This window comes from Panthera uncia (assembly GCF_023721935.1).
Source record: "Panthera uncia isolate 11264 chromosome B2 unlocalized genomic scaffold, Puncia_PCG_1.0 HiC_scaffold_24, whole genome shotgun sequence".
Classification (NCBI taxonomy): Eukaryota; Metazoa; Chordata; class Mammalia; order Carnivora; family Felidae; genus Panthera; species Panthera uncia.
Genome location: NW_026057580.1, coordinates 90,090,576 through 90,109,287, shown reverse-complemented (window position 1 = coordinate 90,109,287; position 18,712 = coordinate 90,090,576). Strand labels below are relative to the sequence as shown.

The window sequence follows — 18,712 nt, the reverse complement described above, 5'->3', positions numbered from 1 at the left end:
TATAGTTCATATCAAGTTAATTTTTGTGAGTTATGTGAGATGGGGGTCCAGTTTCATTCTTTTGAAAGTGTATGTCCAGTTTTCCCAGCACCATTTATTTAAGAGACCATCTTTGTTCCATTTTAATATTCTTGGCTCGCTTTTGTTCCATTTTAATATTCTTGGCTCGCTTATCAAATGTTAGTTGATCACATGCATGGTTTATTTCTGGGTTCTTGGTCCTATTCTATTGGTCTATGTGTCTTTTTTATGCCAATACCATACTGTTTTGATTACTATAGCTTTGTAGTATTGTCTGAAATTAGAACATGTGATCAAATCCAGCTTCATTCTTTTTCTCAGGGTTTCTTTGGCTTTTTGGGGTCTCCTGTGGTTCACACAGATTTTTACAAATTTTCCCTGTTTCTGTAAAAAAATTCATTGAAATTTTTGTAGAGATTGCATTGAATCCATAGATGACTTTGGGTAGCATGGGTATTTTAACAATATTAATTCTTCCAATCCATGAACATGGACTATCTTTTCATTTATTTATGTCTTTTCCATTTCTTTCATTAATGTCTTATAGTTTTCAGCGTATAGATATTTCACCTCCTTGAATATATTTATTCCTAAGTATTTTATTGGTTTTGATGCTATTATGAATGGGCTTCTTTTCTTTGTTTCTTTTTCAGATATCTCAATGTTAGTGTATAGAAATGCAACTGATTTTGTATATTGATTTTGTATCCTGCAAAGTCACTGAGACCAAGTTGCATTACATTAAGTGCAAGCATTTGTTATTTACTTATTATTTTTGAAGGAAGGGTTTAAGCATAAAGGCTTATAAGGATATTGGGCCACCAAAGGTGAGAAAGTGAGGTGATCATTTGTTGTATTTTTGGCTGTCTAGAAAATGGAGCAACCTCCCCATTTGGGGGATATTTCATATTAGAATAATCTTGGTGAGGGCAGTACCCTGTTTCTTAAGGATGCTGAAAGATCTACCCATGAAATGTGGTGTACAGGATTGTCACCAGGCTCAAATGGTCTGAAGTTTATGGAATGGTATGGAATCCTGAGTGAGTGCGGCAAAGATGAGATGATGGCTAGAATTAATTTGCATCAAGATGTCCCATATCTTAGGTATTTTCAAGAATGTGGAACAATGGAAGTAATCCAGAAACCTACTTAATAGCTCATTAAGATTATCCAGTGGATGTTACATATTAAGAATGTTTATTGTTGTCCTGCTTTTTAAAAATGTTTTTTAATTTATTTTTGAAAGAGAGAGAGAGAGAGCATGAGTGGGGGGGTGCAGAGAGTGAGGGGCAGAGAGTGAGTGGGGAGGGGCAGAGAGTGAGTGAGGGGCAGAAGATCCAAGCAGTGAGCCTGATGCAGGGCTCAAACTCACAACCATGAGATCATTACCTGAACTGAAGCCAGATGGGCAACCAACAGCACCACCCAGGTGCCCCAGCTGTCCTGCTTTTTAAAAAATTATCTCCCCTTCCCTGAAACTGCAGTATGGTACAAACAAATAATTGTATAATAATTCTGACGTGTGTGCTATGTTTTTTTCCTATTTATTCCTAGCACCTAATCTGACATGTTGCCAAGTACTTGACAAATGTTTGTATAAATGCATTTCAGGAGAAAGGAAATACAGTATTATCAATGAAAAAACTTTGTTTCCTGCATTCTTCAAAGAAATTTCTAGTAATATAACATTGAGAATTTTATTTCAATTTTGCGTATTTGTTAGCAGTATTATTACTCTGTTTATCTCTACAACAAGTACTCTTTACTTTTTAAATTTCCTAATACTTTACTTCTTTAATTCCTAATTTAAATTCCTAATACTTTACTTTCTGATCTACCTGGTAGTTCTAAAAAAAGCAATCATTTTTCTTCAGTTTAGAGATTAAGCTCGTGAAATTTATTGCCAGAATTCTTTTTTTTATTTAAAAAAATTTTTTTAACGTTTATTTGTTTTTGAGACAGAGAGAGGCAGAGCATGAACAGGGGAGGGGCAGAGAGAGAGGGAGATACAGAATCCAAAACAGGCTCCAGGCTCTGAGCTGTCAGCATAGAGCCCGACGCGGGGCTCGAACTCAGGGACCGTGAGATCATGACCTGAGCCGAAGTCGGAAGCTTAACCGACAGAGCCACCCAGGCGCCCCCAGAATTCTTTAAAATATAGATGGCCAGTGATACTCTACATATTGATGAAACCATCACTGATTTGGAAATCACTGGTGTGCCATTTTTGCTCATATCTTCAAGGACATTAAAACACACAGTTTATTGGCTTCAAAATTTCATGGAATAGTATTGCAAAGATGATTTGATTCAAATGTCTGAGAACCAGCAGACCGAATATCCTCATCACCTCTGTGAGAGCAACCTTTTTGAAAAATGTAGTAATCTACGTAAAACTATGTAACAATCAAAAGAAGCGAAATGGGAAGAACCAAGAGTTGAAGTAGGTATCCCACTGATTTTTAAAGTTTAAACATTTTCCTTTTGGAAAAAAGTGTCAGTATACTCAATGTAGAGTTGTTTTCCATAGCAGATAAGTCTAGTCGATGCCTTCCTGGGCTATAGGAATATTTATTGGTGTTGAATCGCCTTACCCATGATAAATATTTAGAATGTGATTTCTCATTCTAGTTAGTTAATATATCTGAAAATGGACATGTGGCTTGATCAGGAAACTTACAAAGTTTCTTTCTTCTTTTTGGATTTATACTTAATGAAATTTTACAGACTCCTCATACAGAAAAATCGCTAATAGGGGCGCCTGGGTGGCGCAGTCGGTTAAGCGTCCGACTTCAGCCAGGTCACGATCTCGCGGTCCGTGAGTTCGAGCCCCGCGTCAGGCTCTGGGCTGATGGCTCGGAGCCTGGAGCCTGTTTCCGATTCTGTGTCTCCCTCTCTCTCTGCCCCTCCCCCGTTCATGCTTTGTCTCTCTCTGTCCCAAAAATAAATAAAAAACATTGAAAAAAAATAAATTAAAAAAAAAATAAAAAAAAGAAAAATCGCTAATAATTTCAGTGTTACAATTTGCGCTGAAAAACACAGCACATTTTCCCTCTAACTCTTACCTCTATCTAGCACACATTCTACACAAGTACCTAAGAGCTGAAGAGATTGGTGAAAATCCAATAAACTGCCTGACTTGAGTACACTTTTCCCAACAAAAGAAGTAATTGTACTGAAGCTAAAGCAACTTAGTTCCAATCATGCAATTTGTTATTGAGCTGCCCGCCCGATAACAGGTGGCAGTGTTTGTTACAAGGTTGGAGGGAAAGGAGCCAGTAGAAACTACTCCTGGCACCTTCTGACCATCTGCAGTTACCTCTTAGATTCCTATTAAATTACAGCATCTGATCTGCAAAATTAAGTTTCCTTTTAAAAAGTGAGTTACGAGGAAGAAAGAATCGGAGAGAAAGTGTGGGCTCAAGCGAAATCAGTCTTTGCATCGGAGAAGCACAGAGAAGCCATTGAGGGATTAAAGATGACCTCCTCTGAGGACATCAGCCTCTTCTCCCAGACTTCTCTCACACTGCCTCAGCAGATGCAGAAGCCAGTCACAGGGCAGAGGTTATGTGGGTGCTGGGGTGTGGGGTGGGGCTTGCTGGCCCGACGCACTCATGGAAGCTGTGTGGTAGTCCTGCGTGTGGACTGTCCTGCAGCTGGGCTGAGACGGGGGACAGAGTGGCCTCCACCAAGAAACTAGTGGAAAGGGCTTGGCACTCAGATGTGCTTCCTTCCAGTTCCAGCTCTGTCTGGCTAGCTACTGAGGCAGAGTTTACTTCCTCTCTCTACGGATCAACTTCCTAGAAGGATTAATGTGAGGATTAGGTATAAGGTATCCAGCCCAGTGCCTGAAGTTAGCAAAGTTTTGATAAATGGTGATGATGCTGCTGGAGGTGATGAGGAAGAGGACGAGGGGGAGAATAAAGATGAGGAAGAAGATGATGATTAAAAGAGCCAAGCATTGATTAAGGGTGGATTTTACCTGAACTTTGGATGAATCCAGATTACTACCCAAATGAAAGTATGTTCTTTATCCGCACTAGGTGAGACCAGGCGTTACAATGCGCCATGCACCTTCCTGTTTTTTTTTTTTTAATGTTTATTTATTTATTTATTCTGAAAGAGCAAGAGAGAGCGAGCAAGCACAGATACACACACACACACACACACACACACACACACACACGTGCATGAGTGGGGGAGGGTCAGAGAGAGAGGGAGAGAGAAGAATCCCAAGGAGACTCCACTGTCAGTGCAGAGTCCCAGGCAGGGCTGGAACTCATGAACCTTGAGATCATGACCTAGGCTGAAATCAAGAGTTGGATGCTTAACCGACTCAGCCACCCAGGAGCCCCAAACCTTCCTGTTTTTAAAAGAAGATTTCACACACACAGACTTGCTGTCATTTCTAACCACATGTTAAAATTCATAAAAACAAAGAATGTCAGTCTTCAAACAAAATTGAATTATTACAAAACACATTTGGGTGACATAATTTTAATTTTAAATTAGATTTTCTTCATTTTTTAGGAAAAGAGAGAATTTACCATATGTAGGGAATTTTGAACATTCTAAAAAAACAGGAAAATGCAACAAAATAACTGATGATCTTGGCTTTTGGCTATTTTCTGCATCAAAAATAAAATTAATAAGTATTTTTTTCAGGTAGAATGTTACAAAAACATTGTCATGCATCATTTGAGATGATTTCTACTAACATCTTTTTCTGAGAAGTCCTTAAAGGCACTAGCTTCATAGTGATGGTGGAGAAATTGATAACTGGACAGAGTTATTGAACAAACTTTTAACTTTCATTTTGGGACTCCCGAGGGGTGTGTGTGTGTGTGTGTGTGCATACATATCTCTATCTATATCTCTATCTATCTCTCTCTCTATATATATATAAGTATATATAGATATGTATATACACACATGTAGATATTCTATATTTAGAGTAATTTAAGATATTAGAATATCTAGAATTCTATATATATTGTAAATCATATAAATAAATTTTCCATATATTCTAGATATAGAATATCTCTGTATATTCTAAGATCGTATTGCAAGTTCAACTTAAATTTGCTCTAGTCATATTACTGCTCATATCTCCATTTGTGCTCATGAAACGTCATTGTAATTAATTGTTTTCTCTTTCATTGGACTGAGAGCTCTTTGTTAATGGTGTATCTGTGTGAGATGGGATGAAGCGTCTGGAAGACAAAATTGTAGTTAATTCAGTATTGTGTTTCCTGGGCCAAGGCTGACCTGGCACACAGGAGGTGCTCAAGCAATGCTTGATTAATAATTGAATAGATGACTGATGGGGGAGCCTTCTGAGAGAATTGAAAATACCTGTTCTAGAATTGAGAAGAAGCAACATGCTTTCCTTTAAAACTTTTCCCCCAAATACACAAATTTGGTCATTTGTTGGCTGAGGTGAGGCTGGGAGCAGCCCACAGCATGCCACACTGGGTCATCTGGTAACCAAATTGCTTCCGAATGTGATCTGAAGCTGATTGTGGATACCGTGAGACCAAGCTCATGGGTACCATTAAGAAAGGGGAAAATGTTTGGAGAGAATTTAATAATAAAAGCCAAGATTTCTGTCAGGTTTATTCACTCTTTAAAACTCAAGCAAGTTATAATTTTCAAAAGGTTTTTTTTTTTTTTTCCACACTGTATACTGACAGTTAAAAACAGTAATTTGATAATTACGATTACTGGGAGAGTAAAACTCGCATGCAGGGTTATTACATTAGAACTTTCTGAATGAGTAATGTAGGCATACAGACAAGCTTTACTGCAAGAACCTGATTAATAAGTTTATCATCTGTAGAGTCGATGTTGTTTCTGTATGCTCAGGCTACTGGAAAACAAGCTGTAGGAGACATTTGAAACATATTCTCTTTCACATTCTTTGTTATGTCTTGTTTGCCTCAAAGCCTCATGTATGGATAAGATAATGTCTGAAAACTTCCCCTTCTACATCTTGAGATACAAATATTTTTTCCTTACGGCCTAAGTCAGCATTATTTTGGAACACCGTACAAGTTATATTTTTCCAGAAGGGTAAAGTTATTTTTGAAGGCGTTATCTTCTTCAGTCACTTTGTAGACTGTTGCACGGTCACAGTCCACATTTCAGGACTAAAGAAAAACAAATGAGGAAATGAAGCTTGAACATAGGATGTGGATAATGCTTCTCAAGTACTGCGTCTTTTTCAAATCAGGCATTTTTAATGGGGTTGTCAGTGAAAATCAATTCTTAACACATTTCTAAGGACTCTGAATCCTCCCACCAGATGAGTATGAGATTTGGGCTGTCTCCAAAAACAGTACCACACAATGGATCATGGGAGGATTCAAGGAAGAATTTCTTTGAGTAGAAAGCCATGACTATTCAGAGAGGAGGACTAAAAATTGGGCTCGTAGCCCACTCCCATAGGAGTGATACCCATAGGTTATCTTTCCTTGGTGAACTTTTTATGTCATCAAATTTGTTACATGGTGTTTATTGATTGTCACCTGGTGGTACAAGAAAGAGCTGAGTAGAGAGGATAAATAAAATCACAGAACAGGACCGTAAGCCTAATTAATTCTATTAGGCTTCACCTTATATAAGGTGACAACAAGTTATGGGACAATGGAAAGAACATCATCCTGGAAATTAGAGTACCAGGGTTCTGGCCTGACCTCCGCCACCTGGAAACCTTGGGCAAATGACTTCAACATGCTGAGACTCAGTTTCCCATCTGCTGTATCAAACATCAGGATTATTGTAACTGTGAAATGAGGTAACATATCTACAATTACTTTGTGAAATAAAAAAACTTGCATAAGCCTAAGGTATTATTTTTCTAAGTTACAGTGAATCTTACGTATATCTTAAAAGCTTACATAACAATTTTTTTTTTACTGCATTTCCTTTTTGTTTGACACATCTACTTTATCTTAAAGAAGATTCTATGCTAATCTGGTTAGGAAATTTCCAAAGTAGGACTAATTTATCAAGGGCTTTTGCAATCATTTTGTGGTTTGTCCACAGGCTTGGACAAGGAGCCAGAAGACCCGGGTTTGTGTCTACATCCATCATCAACTGTATGACTTCGGGCAGATTCTATCACCTCTCTGAGCTTACTTCTCAAACAGTAAAAAAAAAAATAGGAATAGTGCTACCCAACTTTCTTATCTCACAGAATTATTGTGCGAAGCAAATGAGAAAATGGATGTAGACCACTTAGGAAGCTGTAAAAAAATTCGGCTCAAACATAACATTCTGCATTATTGCTCTGACATTACTAATAATGGCTTGCTATATTATAAGTGGACTTGACTGTAATAAGAATAGCTTTTTATTTGGGGGGGGTATTTTTGCCAATGTGCAGTTAAATGAAACCATTATAACAATGTTTGCTTACAAAGGCCAGCAAGAAGTGGCACTCGACTATGTAGCAGCTTTTAGTGAAGTAGCTACTCAAAGGGAAGTGAACTGCCTTATCTCAAAGTATTTGAAGATGGACCATTAGCTCCTTGGTTATTATTGCTAAAAATAGCTTTCTCTGTATATAAAATGACCTCAATATTATAAGCAGTCATTTCAAACTTTAAAAAAAAAAACCTGGCACAGGTGACTTAGCTTCTTTCATACAATGTGAAAATCACGTGGAAAAAGATACATTCCCCCAGAAAAAGTCAGACAACTAACATAAATAACTTAGTACCACACTCCACCTCCTCGAGTTCATGGAACCCTTTAGTTTCCTGAGTAACTGATTCAAATCACCGTTCAAAAGGCTCTTTGGGCCATGGGTTACCCAAACAGACTGTATTGATTTGATAAATCAGGTAATTAGTGAGTAAATAACAACATTTTCTCTGTGCTTTGCTGATACAGCTTCAGAGGTGAAATTTGTTTCAGAAGTGAGAAAAATTCACACAGAGAGAATAGCATGTACGGAAAATGATTTTCCCCCAGAATAATCTGGGCCTCTGACATTTCCATATTAAGAAGAAAAAGCGTTTAATAAATCAAAATTACATATTCATTCTCCTGTACGCTTCTAAAATAGCTTACTGTGAAAATGCCTTGTGTTAATACGCTGACAGGTTCTGTGTAAATACACACCATTACAAAAAAAGCTATATATCATACAATATTCGACCCCCCGCTGTTTACTAGTTTTCTGTGGACTAAGCAATAGCAATATCAGTATGCTTTGAACTCTTAACAGGGAACCAAGTGGAATGTTAAGTAAACCCAGTAGCTTCTTTTGAATGTGCCAGTTTATACCGGTTCAGTTCTGGGTAGCAAGGGTTAGAAATTTCCTTTCTAATCAACTAAACACTCTTTCCAATCTCTCTCTTTAACCAGGCATGAAGACTCAATCCTCCGATCACCCTGTGCCTGTGCCGACGGTCCTGAAGAAATACCAACAGCTCACAAGCGGTACAGACTTCAGGAAAGAGAGTGGAGCCTGCTGTTGGCAAAGCAGAGTGTCTTCCCCAAAGCTGTGAAACGAGTTGTAAAAAACCCCTGCAATCCGAGATTGAAATGTTTCAAACAGGGCAGATGGTAGCCAGGAGGTAAGCCTCTTGCTGGCAATAATTTTCCATTGGCGTTTGTGGGAGAGACCCATAAACGTTGTTCAAAGTACTCTTTGGTTATGGTAGATGTGAAAGTTGCAAAACCGATTGCATTTCTGACCATGCTGTGGGATAGAAAATTAAATGCAATATTTGGATTCTTGAAGAATTGAGTCAATAATTGGGGTTCACGTATATATGACAAAATCTGCCACTAAGCACTAGACTTGTCATCGAGAGAACTGTCAGCTTGTTTCCAGTTCTAAACTGCCTGTAAAATAAAGATCACGTGGTATGGATCCCTTGAAGCCAGAAGCTGGGCAGGGGAGCTGTCCATGTGATAGGCCACCAAGCAGGATTTATCCTTTAGAGCCTCCCATTTGATGGTGATTCTCAGTTTTTGAGATGCTTGAAACTGAGGCCTGTTAAGTGAACAAATGCAATCATTATTTTCTGTTGATTGCTTCCAACTCTTTGGCTAAACACAGGCTAACAGCAGACCAGGAATGTATTCAATTCATTTAGTTTGAAACAACTGAAACTATGGCTCTAGTTTAAAATTCCAAGCTTCACTATGAAATGTTGAAGATGGCTTCGGCCCCCCGGCCACCTCACTTCAGCTTCTGTTTGAGAAATTCTTTTGCCCTGTTCTGGGATTTCTGTTAAAGTACTTCAGTTAAGCACTGGTTCTCAAACGGTCATGTGTACACGAATCACCCCAGGGAATTTGTTGAAACACACATTGGTATTTGGTAGGGATGGGCCTGAGATTCTGTATTTCCAAGAAGCTTTCGGGTGATCATGTCAGCCCAAGGGTATACTTTGAGTAGCAAGGTACTAACCTTTGACCTTCTTCTGTATTACTTACTCCACCCTGGGGAGAAAGAGGGACTTATCTCATTGGTGAAGTAGCAAGAATCTGACAGTTATTCACCCATGATCCTCCTGCAAAGGAACTTATACGGTAGAGGCCGCTTACTTACTGCGTGTGATTGCCTCTTTTACTCTCTCCCCTTGCAGGTACCTTGCCAAGGGGTGGAAGTTCTCTTCTCCATCTGTCAAAGTTCCTGGGAAGTTTCTGCTGGTCAGGGCAGGGGCCTGTGACAGCCAGATCTGGAAAGTCAGTGCACACCATGAGGCCGTGTATTGGTAAGCCCCTTCAGGGTCCAAATATTGTTCTCAATCCAGCTCCACCAGCAATTCGACTTTCCTTCTGATCCTTCCTTCGAGTCCTGTGTGTGTGTCTCAGTTTGTTACGAACCTGGTGGAGAGAGGAGGGTGGTTCATTGGTCCTTTAACTTCTACTGAATGCTGTAGACAAGTCAGCCTTCTGATATGGGAGCTCATCTGGTCTTCCTGGAGATCTGAGGGCAGTTATCTACTGTATGGGATCTGCAGCTACCTTTCACCTTGAGTGGCAAAGGGGAGGCAAGGATGAGGGCTATTTTGAATAGGGTTTTAAAAATGGGGTCAACTGGCTTCCTGTTGCTGGGCTTTTTACATCTTCGGAACCTGTTCGGCAGGTTTAGTTTCCCCCGCAGAATGTTGGAATTCAGATGAAAAGAAAGGCCCGTGGGCTCCCTGGGAAAGCCCTAGAGTTCAGAGCAGTGCGGGTGTGGGGCTTCCTCCTAAGGGAGAGTCGAATGCTCTTTTAAGGAGGTTAGAGGTTCCAAGAGTTATGCCATAGCAGCAGTGACTCAAGTTTTAGTTAATTCTATCCCACTGAGTCTCCTCTTTGGACACTTGGTAATATTGGATTACTCCTCCACCAGCTTGCAAGTTGGCCTGTTACTTGGCCTTACGGAGTGACATTACCTGTAACCCTTGTCTGACCAAAGGTCTATATCCTCAGGCAACCATGGCCGATGGCCCAGCTTTGTGTTCTCTTTCACGGGGATTACCTTGGCCCAGATGAGCCTGCAATGTGAGGATCTGTGACATATTTCAAAGTATATTGGCTCTCGTGTCAGACCAAGAGTCAAATGTCAGCCCTGTCAATTATTAGCAAGATGCCTTAGAGTCCAGGGCATGCTTAATTTCTCTGAGCTTTAACTTTTCTCCTCTATATTCATCTAAAAAGTGAGAAAAAATGTTTAGGGTTAAATGAGATAGCATAAACAAAGTACCCGCCATACAGTAGACCCCATAACTGGTGTGTATTATTAATATCATAGCATTTTTACTCAACCTTTGCTTCCGACCATTATTTCCTCCAGCACCTACTTTCCGCCACAATCCCCAGGAAAACAAATATACACACATATATACACGCATTGTCTGCATTCAATTGCTTATGAACCTTAATATCAATTTATAAAAGTAAGGTCAAGTGGTAATATGCCTCAGAAGAGCATGCACACAATTCAAAGGTATCTGTAGTGTTAATGACTCTATCCTCCATTTTCTTGATCTTCGTAGTATGGCAAATTGTCTCCGAGGACGTGTTGTTTGAGGTAAACAGCACTTTTATACATTCCAGTCTTGCTAGGCAGCCAGTTTCATGCGAGTGAACTCACCCACCATTAATTTGAATCTTTTCCATATTGAAAGAGAACAGATACTCAAGCTTGGTGACAGGATGTTACCTCTTATGATTGAGAACACGAGGAAGTTGTTAAGCACATGAAACTGTGACCTGGCAGGTTTGATAGTAATATGCAAAGTAGCATATTAGTTACAATGGGAATCACCTTCCTCTTCCTTCTTTCAAGGCCCCTTAAGGAAAACACGTAACTAATGTCCCAAACTCTTAACTTGTTTCGATGTCTTTGACAGCGTTTGCTGCTAGCACATCCTCACGGAAAAGGACACCTATGGGAGCCAACAATAGCTTTAAAGACTTTTTGGTTATGAAATAGAGATGGTTATAACCACTCTAAGCCAAAGCTCTGATTTCATAGAAAATCAAGAGGCATGCATATTTAGCAAGTTTTCTCTTTGGAGGTGGAAATATGGTGGATAGTGCCATTTGATAAAGATCATACTGAGCATAAAATTCGAACTGTTGGAGAAATAGCTTCTTTCTCAAAATATTTAATCAAGAGAAACATTTTAAAAGAGGAGTTCATTTAAGATAATTTGACCGTTGGCAGAAATGTATGCTGTTTCAGGGAAGAGCTTTTTATCTACTTTGCTTTCTGAAATGTGCCAGATGCTTAGACCAGTCCCTGCCACTCAGTGGGGTTTAACAGATATATGCTGAATGAACTCATGTACCGATTTTTTTTTTTAATGTATGACCAGTCATGCTATTAAGTCATCAGTGGAAGAAATTGTTGTTCTGTTATGTCCAGAATTCGTGATCCCCAAAGACCACCAGGGAGCCGAGTCCGATGCAAAAGCAAAGAGCCTTTATTCGAGCTAGCTCGAGCTCAATCCCCTACCTGCACCGACGCAGCGGTGAGATACCAGGGAGAGAGAGCGAGTTTCAAAAGCACAAAGGTTTTATAGGGGTCCAGGGGCAGTTGGTGAGGTAATGGCTGTGGCCTTGGCCGATTGGCTGGGGAAGGGTCGGAGTCCTGTTACACAGTCGCCGGGCGTGTTTTGATCGGGAAGTTTGAACTGGTGAGCGGGAGGTTACTCAAGGGGAGGAGGTGTGGTCTGAGGTTTCTGCGATTTTCTCGGAAAGGGGGCATGTCGGGGACATAGTCACTCAAGGTGGAGGACACAGAGCAAGATGGAGTCGGCTGGCGTAGGTCTGCCCTTTCAGTTCAATCATTTGAGGGAATATGATTCTTCAAATCTGTTTCTTTACTTGCCAAATTGCTGGCTTTTTTGCTCTTTTCTTTAAAGAAAAAAAAAAAAAAGAAAAAGAAAAAGAGATGTCCACTTGCACCAATGTGACCAAACCTTTATTCCTTTAAGGGACGAGAAATGTGAGAACCCACTCAAGTAAGTTCAAACCTAACTGCAACTCAGCTCTGCCCAGCTCTTGACATAGGATGACACAAGCCAGGCAGATGGGCTCAGAGCCTCTCTTCCGACAGTGACTCAGGGATCTGAGCTGCTTTCACCTTGAAATTCTATCATCCTGGAGGACTTGGCTGTCAGCCACATGGATAGCAGAGAGGGAGGGTGATCAACTCACAAACACTTTGATTGCCTTGGACCAGCAGGACCAGCAGGTGAGCTCAACTCACCTTCTGATTGGTGGAGGCTCAGTCTTATGATTTCTACCTCACTGCAAAGGAAGGCTTGGAAAATGTAGTGAGTACTATTTCTTCCACAGTAAGAATCAATAGCTTGGCAGTAGAGGCTTGATGTTGATATGTGGTTTAAACTGTGCGTTGTTACATTTTGAAGGAGGCACGTGGTAACAGAGAGATGGCATCATGTGCATATCCTAGTATATTCTATTTTTTTTCAGCCAATTGACAAATGATTTCAGATTTTGATTCTTGCTGATTGGTGTTTCTCTTGGTCCTGTGTAAACATATCCCTTCCGATAGGCTACTGGCTTACTGTTACCTCCCATTCTTTTTTCTCTATTAGTATGAGCAGAGTAAACTCATTTCCTTGCGCTGGTTTCAACCAGCCATACTGGCATGCACTTTGGACAAATGTGTTACTAGTTTCTTTAACTGATCCTGGAACTTGGCTAATTACGTTTTCACAGCAGATACACTTTGCCTCCAGAATAGGGCATGAGAAACTAAAAACGTTGTGCTTAGCAATTCCAGAGAGCATTCAAAGGTTAATAAACAACAACAACAGCGGCAACAGCAAGAACAAAAACGAGCAAACAATTGCTTGCTTTTCATGTCCTTGAAGGCATGAGGTCAGAGCACACCTTTCCTTGCGTTCAAATATATTTATCTTGTGGTAGACTGGTTTGATTGGTTTGGTAACTTGTGTCTGTCCAGGTCCCAAACTCTGGTTTTATGACCGCTTGTCTTTTTATCCAACTAAAGCTTTTTCCTACTAATAGAACTGATTTGCGATAATGATTTGCAAAATGATTTGCAATAAATATATTGCCTTATCCTAGGCTAAAATCCTGATCAAATTGCTATGTGATCATCACGTCTTCACCCTATACATAATTTTAGTGATTGTGTAAAGAAGCAGTTGAAGCCTGTTGGGTCATCCCTGGAGTCCAGAGAATCTGATCTGCACAGGAAACTTGGCTTAAGTTGTTTGGAAACGATCAATGACCCGAAATATGAGGGAAAGCTGGTAGATTTTCTTCTTACCTTTCAGCTGATTCCACCAAGCCTTTTTCCTGTTTTCGTGATGGTATTTTGACTTTCTAAGTTGAAGGGCAATTTTTATTACAAGGATCTGGCTTTCAATTTCCTGGATGTTTGCTTGTTTCAGAAAATTTAAAGCCTTGGATATTTTAGGGCTATCTCCTTTGGTTATATTTTGAATACCTCCTAGATAACTTGTACAAATATTTTGAGTTAGATGTATGTCTGCACATAGGAAACTTGCAGGCTTTCATGTTTTCTCACTTCTTTTCTCTTTCAAGTCAACATAGTATTTTTACTTTCAGAAATTTCCTCTATATATCCTGTGCGTCGTCTATACCGAGCCATCCTGTGTTTTAGACCTGTGCATCACCAGCTATTGAAAAGATACAGAAGCCCTTGTGGTAAGCCACGCTCTGGAGTCTCCAGGGACCTAATGATTGGGCGCATTTACTTCTCTCGCCCCCAGAATAGCAGTGGTAGAAGGGGAAGAGAAATCGTGAAACAATGTGACAAATTTAACATAGAAATTTTAACATAGAAATGTGGGATGAAGATCGGATAAAAATGATCAGAAAAACTTGAGGGTTGTTAACTTGAAAAATGTTCCACAACACGGCGTATAGATGTATTTGCAAAGATTTTGGCTCAGGGCTCATGGATTTTTTGATGTGCTAAACACAACTTTTTTTTTTTTTTTTAGGTAGAGGGCAGGACATGGAAGGGAGACCAAGGAGTGGAAGGGGAAGGAAGGTTGTAGACCTGCTTGATTTCTAAGCAACGTGAGAATGTTGTGTCTTAATCTACTTTCAGCTGCCACTGAACAACACATACACGTACAGTATACGTTTCATTGTGGGCTGGTCGAGCCGAACTTATCTTATTGACCAGGAGGCGAGTGGTAAACGTGCTAGCTCGTTACACCACATTTGTTTCATCCGTCTTCTTCAGTAAAAGAATTTCACGCTTTTGTTTAGAGTGCCAGGGGACCAGACTTGCTTGCAACTGGTGGTGGCCAGATGACATAATTTTAGCCAATAAAATGCAAAATAAAGGTTACAGGTGGAGCTTCCAGGAAATAGTACTACTTTTTTTGCATAGGAGGGGAAAATCTCAGCTGGCCTGTGTCCTTTTGTCCTTCCCTCTTCTTCCTGCCCGGAATTAGAACCTTATACCCGATCTCGTGATCAGAAAGACAAAAGCCTTAGGTTAAGGATGACAGAGCGTCATCCAGAAGGAGCTTGGTTCTCTTGAACAGCTGTCGCGGTCTTCACTGTTCACCTTTAGTGTCCTTGTGAAATGAAATCTGCGGCCTCCTGTTTGTTTGAGCTGCTCTAGTTGGTTTCTATTGCACGCAGCCAAAAGAGTGGTTACAAAACCACTATTTCTACAGGGAGACTAGAGATCAGCTCTTCCACTGTCTGCCTCTGTGCATGGAATTGGCCTTATGAATATACAACAGCCCAAGTTACCAGGAGGAGGCTCTTGTCTGTGGTATCTGAAAGAGCTGACGGGAAGAAACACGAATGCAATGTTTTTTGTTTGTTTGTTTGTGTGACCAACTTTCTTGCCTTTATTTTTTCTTAATGTCCCTTCGGATACTCCTGCCTTGTTCTTTGTATCCATCGTTGGCCACACTTGACCCCCCTCGCCCACCCCGCCCACCCTTCATTCTGGGTTATTACAAGAGGCGTAGTTCTCTGGACACATTTTTATAGCCAATTTTGGAGATGAAAGCACCTCAGAGAGGCTCTATTTCAATGTTGTCATTTCACTGAGGAGGAAATGAGGAGAAAGGATGGTAAGGTAATTGCTAGATGAAAATGTCCAAATAAAACATGAGTCACTGGCAGTCAATTGTATGCGACAAGGACTAATCGCATTGGCAAACATTTATGGTGTTTTTACTATATGTCTGGTCCAGCGCTAAGCATCGTTCATGCTTTATCAATATTTCCCCTTCCCAACAACACCACGAGGAAGGATTTATAAGCATCTTCATTTTACAGATGAGGAAACTCAGGCACGAAGAGGTGAAGTAAGGTATTTAATCTCAAGGTCAGGTATTTAATCATACTTCACTCCAGGGGAGTCTCGGGAGTGGAATACTGAACTGTTCAAGCTTCATCATATCAGATGTCAAGCAAGTCAGTTTACAACATCTGCCAGAGTGGAGATTAAAAATAGCATATAATTTGTCTGTCTCAGACTAACAATTTAAAAAATTTCCCTGTCGCACATTCATCTCTTACAGATAGTTTGAGGATAGTAAGATTTCCATTCATCCACTCAGTCAGTGCATGAGAGGCTAGTCTGTGTCAGGCATTAAGCCAGGCCCTGGGGATATAACATGCTACATGCTCCCGGTTTTTGCCTTCAAGGGACTTACAGCCTATAGGGAGAGAGTGAGAAGGAAACAGAGAAGAAAGTCTATATGCTACAGGATTATGTTGTATTTCACAGAGGGTGCTTTTGAAGCACATAGAGGAGAAAGCTCATGCAAGACATCCAGGAGGCTGTAACATCGGAGCCGTGACCAACTGGCAGGAGAAGCAAGGACTCCACAAGTGAATGGAGAAAGGGTATTATGGGAAATGCAAAGAGTAAGCTGAGGAGCCAAAGTAAGGAAGACAGTGCAAGGTGTATTGTGGGATGTCAGGTGGGCGGTATGGCTATAATCTTCATTCAAGGGATCACATGGATAGAAATAAGGCGGGATTTGGTTGGAAGAGAGAAGTGGGAGGCTCTCACATGGCTTTCATTGGGAGAGTGATGGGACCAGATTTATATTATAGAAAAATCGCCCTGGCTGTGTCATAGAGGCAGTTATCAAAAAGCGAGTTTTGATTCTGTGTTTTAAGAACTTTACTGTCTTTAGTGTTTTCACATTCTTTGTTTTCATACCATTCATTGTAAATACTCATCATAAAATTAAAAAAGAAAAAAAGCAGATTCTTTGCCTTATCACAAACGCACCGGGACCCTGGGATCAGATAGGAGTTGGGTTTTCTGTGTATATTTGGACAATTTGGTATAAATTGTTTCCAGTGAATACAAGCTACGCTTATTATGGATTTAGGGCAGAGCAATATGTTGTGTTTAACGCATTCATGCACATTTGTCTGTGTCTGTTCAAAACCTTCTAGAGTTGAGCAGCAGGAAGTGTGATAGAGTTGGTGCTGACAGATAATGGCCTCATTTTCCCTGACGTATACATATAAAAATGAAAATCCTGTCTTGCTCTTTCTGAAAGGTCAAATGCGCTACCCTGAAGGGCATCTCTTTAAGGCAATTCCAAGACATTCTTATCACAGTTGAAGACATTTTCTAAAATAAGAAAAAAGAAAACATTCCAGTGACTGCTCTGTGTTACGGCAAAGTTGCAAGGCAGAAATGATGGCAGGTAATTATGCAAACGGACCCACTCCAGTTGTGCGAAATATCAATGATAGTCATTGTGTTCTATGATTCATTGTTATGCTCAGACCCATTCATGTGTTTGTGACTGCCCTTTCTGAGCAATGTGAAAAGCAGAAAACAAAGCCCCATGTTTAGCATCATCTCCAATAATGATGAATATTTGCAATCAAGTCCACAATATGACACAAAGTACTTCTACAATAAATGCTGAAAAATAGGGAGGCACGCTGAGAAGACGTGACTGTTTCACTTAATGCCAGATTTCTCTGCAGCAAATGAAGAACAGTGAACTGGATCATCAAATTCTAAAATTTCAGTTCCTGAGTCTGGTTGTGAGGTACATTTGACTTCTTTAAATGATGGATTTATTAATTAGGATATTAAAAAATCTGTGACTTAGTGCTAATTCTATTTAAAAAAAATAATGTCAGTGTCTTACTGGGAGGGGAAAAGGTGTCTCCCATGATTAATGACATATTGGGTACAAAGTTACTAAATTCTTCTTCAGATTCATAAAGGCATTAGCTATTTCTTAAGGTCTGTAGTGGGTAAATGAAAATAGTCTATGTAGTTCTTAGTGTTTTCTTCATTTTGATGTTTTCATGAACATTAATGATTTATTATTTTTGGTACTTGTTTCTTCTCTAAGATCTGGCTTTGCTATTTTACCAGGGATGTGACTTTTGAACAGCTCAGTCTCTCTAAGATCCCACTTTCTAGTTTTCTTTAGAAAACAGGGATAACATCTCAAAGTTAAATGAAGGTGAGGGTAGAAAGAGACACAGGTAAGTTCATTATATTTTTGCTCCCTTCTTTCAAATTTGAAGTGGGAAAAGTCAACAAAATTACTCATTTCAAAATAGAAAATTATTATATTTTAAGGATACTGAGACACAGTTTTAGGAAAGTTAATGGAATTTGAAAGAAATATGGATCAGTAAAATGAGCAGTTGCTCTCTGTCGTGTGATTACCCTGCGTTTTTCCTAGTATCGCTGATACGCGTTTCAATGAGAAGAGATGTCACGTTGTTTTACTTTTAAAATATCAAGTTAAATCTGACTCTGAGTCTCCAGTCTCTGAATGGCCAGGTTTTGGATGCCTGGATCACATGAGGACCTGTAGACCCGATGAGACTTTGAAGGCTGGTTGCAGCTGTCTATACCATTGCTACTGGGGCTTGGCCTCCACTCTATTGGAGCTCAGACCTTGTATGATTTTTCAGATTCTCCCAGTTGCCTCCTCCCTCATCTCACTTGGCTAGAACCTCACCTGACCCTCATTGCCCCACTATTTCAGGCTTTGATGATAAGCCCTCTGGCAGGACATGGGATGTAATTTCCTGAGAAACATCAATATGCTGGCTTTTGGTGAAATACAGAAGTTTTGAGGTGAACTTCGACTAGTGAGAAATGGGAAATGAGACGGAGTCAAGATCAATTACCTGCATTTGTTTGGTTCTTGTGGACTGCTATAAGGTGCAATTTCTATTTGTCAAC

At 40.0% G+C, this 18,712-nt stretch overlaps 1 long non-coding RNA gene across 2 annotated transcripts; it reads left to right on the top strand.

The window, feature by feature from the left end:
* The first annotated feature begins 9,326 nt into the window (after window positions 1-9,326).
* Window positions 9,327-17,614, top strand: LOC125938924 (uncharacterized). 2 transcript variants are annotated; one of them, XR_007462861.1, is made up of 4 exons: window positions 9,327-9,440; window positions 9,627-12,730; window positions 14,101-14,199; window positions 14,499-17,614. It is a non-coding gene; the product is annotated as an uncharacterized LOC125938924 (long non-coding RNA). The 2 variants fall into 2 exon arrangements; XR_007462860.1 differs by having other exon boundaries at window positions 9,627-14,199.
* The last annotated feature ends 1,098 nt before the right edge of the window (window positions 17,615-18,712 follow it).